We start from the raw sequence: 5,544 nt of genomic DNA, 5'->3' as shown, positions 1-5,544 counted from the left end.
ATTACAGAAAAGTCCATAGAAGTGTTAAAAATCTTTTAAGAATGTCTCTCTTTCTGCATCAGTGAATAGTAGTGCCCATCAGAATTTCCTGATACCACAAAAGCAAAGGCAAGTCCATACACTTGTTCAGATGTTAGAAGAATGGGAGGTGGACTGTTAGGTTACCCTTTAGCCAGAGCATCTCCAGGCTTTTTACCATACGCTGATCACCAATATGAGTCAGGTGGACTTTTGTGAGAGAATACTCTTTGGTGGCCAGGACCTCTTTTGGACATTGCTTCCTAAGTGGAATATACAACAGATAAGGGAGTAGGGGAGGTAATACAGGGGAGCTACTCTTTCCAGCTCAAAAGGAGTTGATGAAGACCTTATATGCATTCAAGAAGCCCATGGAATCCTCTAGCTGTGGACAGTGGCTAATGTGGTTATCCAGAATCAACCCTGTGGACTTTGGCAGTGTTTTCCCGTATAGCTTCAAAAACTCTGGATATGGATTCACAGGATCCAATGGCCCGTAGATAAAATGAATGGGAGTAGTTACAGAAGCAAGAGCTCCCACCCAGCATCTTCTAAATATCTTCCTCTGGTTGATGTACTGTTAGAGATTATTGATAACTACATTATCCCATCATTGTTGCATAACCCTGCCCACATGTCGACAGCTCATTCTCAGAGGGTTGGGTGTACAGCCTAAAGACTGGGATGAGACCTCAGGAGATTACAAAGTTCAATTGTGTGAGGATGGGTGACAGGATACCTCCATCTTTGAGAAGTTTTGAAGGAGAGGATAGTGAGTCTCAGGAAATATACCTCCATCTTACAGACTCTTTATGGTAAGCTGACCAGATCCATTCTCCTGGAACCTATAAGACCAGCTCCTGAGGAACAAAACTCCATAATCATGAAACAAAAAGTTGGTCTTGTGGTTCTGGAGCCCCAGACACCCCAAAAGTACTTCCACAATGCTGGCCTGCTCAAATATGGAATACTGATCTGGTCTTGGTTTGTCACTGAAGCCAATGTCCAAGAAATCAAGGGCAATCACTCAAGAAACGTCAGGGTCAGACCTTCCCAAATCTTGTACCAGTCATAGTTGGATGTTCGAAAGCCATGTAAAAGTACAACTATTTCAGGACTTCCAACCATACCCACAGAGTTTGGTAGAAGATGCATAGTCCCTTGTACGTGAAAAATTTGCCTGACAACTTCCATGAGTGAAGAGCAGGAGAAAGTAGGGGTGGGGTGGGATATGCAGATAGGCCACAAGTAGGGGCACAGCCCGTAGCCCCACCTGAACCCACCACTCCCTCATCCTAATTCAGGGCTACAAGACTTCATGTTTGGGGGGCACATATTCTTTTCAATAATGCATGAGATGCATACAAACACTTTACACGTACTCATGTAAAAATAAATTACAGAAATTAAATGAAAATAGAAGGAGTTAAGAAGCATCAAAGAAATGCAGGCAATCAAAGAGGTATTGTCCAAATGGCAAGGCTTCCCAGGGTGTTTCCTGTGAGAACTTTAAGGAATAGCAGATGCTATTGCTAATAAAAAAGAACCTGATTATGAAGAGATACTAGAAATTATAATATGATGAAAGGAGCAAAGAAGCCTTACTAAACAGATTTTTGAACACTGCCATTTACAAATGAGGATACAAAAGTCACATTTGAGATATTAGCAATCAAACCTTCCTTAATTTGATGAAAGATTCATGAAACATGTTGGTTTCTCTGAACTCCTATCATTAAGTCATCCTGATTATAAGGAAGCTAGCAAACAAAGGCCAGAGAAAGAACCACACCCATTTCCTCCTCCATGTCCATAGGTGATATGCCAGGAATGTTCTTACTTGTTCATCCTGGGTCATCTTTCTGCTCTTTGGGCCAATGACTGTAGCACAGGGGCTCCAAGTCCTCCAGTGGAGAAGCCAATGGTGAGTGGGTTATGAGCTACTCTCATTGAACACTCCAATCAACCAAGTAATGCATATTTGCAATATTTAGTAATGGCCTGTGTACTCAGATTACTAATGTAGCTATAATTTTGATTACCACTGTTTTATATACTCTTTGTCATTTACCCCTATTAGCTAATTCATTCTATTACCATTTCTATTTGCATCTCAGATCATCTTCCATTTTCCTAAATAAAATTTCTGAGATGCTCCTTTAATATGGTGTCAGTTAGTAGAAACACTACAAGTTATGACTTTTCTCATGTGTATTTCATAGTTAAGGTCTTAAGAGAGCCAACACTGAAATAGCATTCAGTGTACAGGGCAATTAATCAGGATTAATAGCTGAGGAAGGGACCAGACATATATTAATCAACTCTTGTTGATCAGACCTTGGACGTGGCTATTAGGGCAAGTCCCTGAGCTCAGGCAAGGCAGCTCTCTGTACCTGAGGTAATGACTGAAAAGGCTAATGGCTGAGGACTGCCAGCTGACTGCATTTAAGCAGCTGAAGGAGAGAGTCTGTCTTTGGGAGGGGATTCTGGGTGGTCCATATTCATGTCTATCATAGGTTCACTATCAAATGATACTCTGGCCAGGTAGACAACAGTAGATTGACAGTTATTTTCTCTCAGCACTTGCTTTTGGCTTCCATTTCTTGATGAAAAGAGGGATGCTGTCACACTATTTGGTTTTCCATTTTTAGGCATCATGTCCTTTTGTCTGCTATTGTGCTCTCTATGCTTACATCATAGGTTCACTAAAATGTGTTCACATGTGCTTCCTGGATCCAAGATGTCATGGCTTCCCTAAATTCAGGGCTATTACCAGAAATTTTCATTTGACTATTATTTTTCCAAAATTCACCCATGTTTCTGCTTCTGGAATGCCTATGAGGTGTACTTAATAACTACTTATTCCATTCCTTAAGTCTCTTTGCCTCTCTTTAATCCTATTTTTCTTTTTATCTTTCCATGAGGTGTTCTGTATTATTTCTTTCACTTGTCTTCTAGTTCACCAATTCTCTATCCAGGTATGTCTCCTTTGTTGTATAAAATTTCTTTAATCTTTTGTTCTAGTGGTTACAATGATTAAGTCTAGAAAACTCATTTAGCACATTTTTAATAATGATCTGCTTCTTCCTTATATGTTTTATCATACACACACACACACGTTAAACACATTTATTTTTTATGTTGGCATTTGGTAATAATTCTGTGGTGGTTTCCATTTTGTTTTCTTGTTTGATTTTGCTGATGGAGGCTTGTTTTTGGATTATGTGCTTATATTGAGGGAGATTATCTGCAGGAATCTTACAAAAGTCTTAATTAAGATTAAGCTCCTCCAGAAAGGATTATTGTATATTTTCCATTTGATTGGGTTGCCACCAGGAATTATTTGGATCATGCTGATAGTGTTAATTTGAACACCAGGGCTACACTAGAACACTTGTGTGATTGCAAATTCTCAGAGACTTTTTTCCTTCACTCAGAGCTAAGGACTGGGAATAGAATTTTCCTTGGTATCTCCTATTCCCAATGGAAAAAAATAAAGTTTTCACACAGAATGTAGTTATTCAAGCACCATATCATGCAATGCTGAGTATTTAATGTGATGGGTCTTATTTTGTCAGGCCAATGTGGCCAGAGGTAAAAAAAAAAAAAAAATCTGAACAAATATCCTAAGTTAAAATACGTGGTCAGAATCAAGGAAAGTCATTTTAATACTATTAATTTGTACAACTCTTCTCTGACTTGATCGAAGTGGCAGGAGATTTCCACTTGCAGGTCTGAACTCATATCCTTCTCATCATGGTTAAAAGCATACAACTAATCAAACAAAGAAGCAAACAGCAGGTAAAGTATACCAGATTCCGCCTCCATTTTTGAGACTGAGTACTTAGTAAGACTCTTACAGTTCAGCCTGACACACCTGAGTGTGCATTGGGCCCATGGCTGTAAGTCAGCAGCTACACATCCCTGATTGGCTAACTCAGAGCTGAGTGTGGCTTGAGTTGCTTTGACCGAAGGCCTCCATCATCCTCATGATGCCAATATGCTAGTCATTAAAGTTTGCATTATCCACAGGAAAGATTACAGACTTGGAAGGAATAGAATCAGATAAATCTGGGCAACTTAGAATAGGAACTCCAGTTACTAAGGAGCCTGTAATAGGCTGAGCTTTTAGATTTAGCAATTTCTGTAATGAGTTTGGATTCTCCCTTCAGTTTTTCAATGAATTCTATAACAAGGGTAATGTTGAGTAAGTTTAAGTAGCATATGTTTGATTATTAGTACTATTTCTCCCGGACTGTTGTTTATAATTTGTTATTTAAGCAATAAATCTATTTCTCTCAATCTTTACTCTTAATCTTTACACTTAACCACGGTAAACCAATGGTTTACTCAAAACCATTAGAGAATTATTAACTACACCATTAGAGAATGAATGCTTACCAGATGCCCTTTGTCATCAATCACCTTCTGAAGTGAACAGATGTACTCACTTCCCCTTCTTGTCTTCAACACCCATTTTTCCCAGCTATACCTTGGATTTCATATCTGTCACTCGCCCTTGCAATCCCAGTCTTAATAGTCTATATGGTGCATATACAACATTGTTTTACTCATGTTCCTATTTGATTTCTGAAATTATGGATAAAAAAGTTTTCAATTTTTGTAGATTTTCCAGATTTGTCTCTTTGGTTGAAAATATCCTTCATAGGGGCATTTACTAATTATATTAAAAGTACAAATGCCATTCTTAAAATATTGACCAAATATTGGTGTCTAAAGGAAATCCTAATCAGTTTCCAAGGATTGAAATCAAATATCTTGGTTTTCAGTGATAAGAAGATAGAAAACTTTGGGCGCCTGGGTGGCTCAGTTGGTTAAGCGACTGCCTTCAGCTCAGGTCATGATCCTGGAGTCCCGGGATTGAGTCCCGCATCAGGCTCCCTGCTCAGCGGGGAGTCTGCTTCTCCCTCTGACCCTCCCCCCTCTCATGTGCTCTCTCTCTCATTCTCGCTCTTTCAAATAAATAAATAAAATCTTTAAAAAAAGAAGATAGAAAAATTAAAATACAATAAAATTAAACAGAATTCAAAGAGCCTTGAGTAAGAGAAGGGTGAATGAGATCACCTTAGTTCTCTAATGAGAGCACATATCATCGGTATCATGGAAGAGGTAGCACAAATGCCCATGTATAGCTCTGGTTTCATATCTCAGGTGAGTTGAATTATGTGGCCCCAACTTCATACCATGTAGTCCTAACTCCCAGTACCTCAAATAGGATCATATTTGGAGACAGGGTCCATAATGAGGCAATCAAATTAAAATGTATTCTTTAGCATGGACCCTAATCCAAATGACCCTTTTCTATATAAACAGGGAAAATGTGAACACCAAGACATGCCTATGGGGAAGACAATGTAAAACGACAATGGGAGAAGTCAACCATGTAAGAGTTTAGGGGATAGGCCAGGAATACATCCTTCTCTTACACATCTCAGCAGGAATCAACATGGCCCACAATACATTGTTTTAGATTTCTAGCCTCCAGAAATATAAGACAACACATTT

At 39.0% G+C, this 5,544-nt stretch overlaps 1 pseudogene; it reads right to left on the bottom strand.

The window, feature by feature from the left end:
* Positions 1 to 319: 319 nt before the first annotated feature.
* On the bottom strand, positions 320 to 1,312 carry LOC112810148 (mesoderm-specific transcript homolog protein-like; annotated as a pseudogene).
* Positions 1,313 to 5,544: the final 4,232 nt, after the last annotated feature.

This window comes from Callorhinus ursinus, unplaced genomic scaffold (assembly GCF_003265705.2).
Source record: "Callorhinus ursinus isolate GAN/ISIS: 27379988/994484 unplaced genomic scaffold, GSC_fseal_2.0 scaffold65, whole genome shotgun sequence".
Classification (NCBI taxonomy): domain Eukaryota; kingdom Metazoa; phylum Chordata; class Mammalia; order Carnivora; family Otariidae; genus Callorhinus; species Callorhinus ursinus.
Note: the sequence above shows the minus strand (reverse complement) of the source record. Positions and strands in the feature narration are given on the sequence as shown.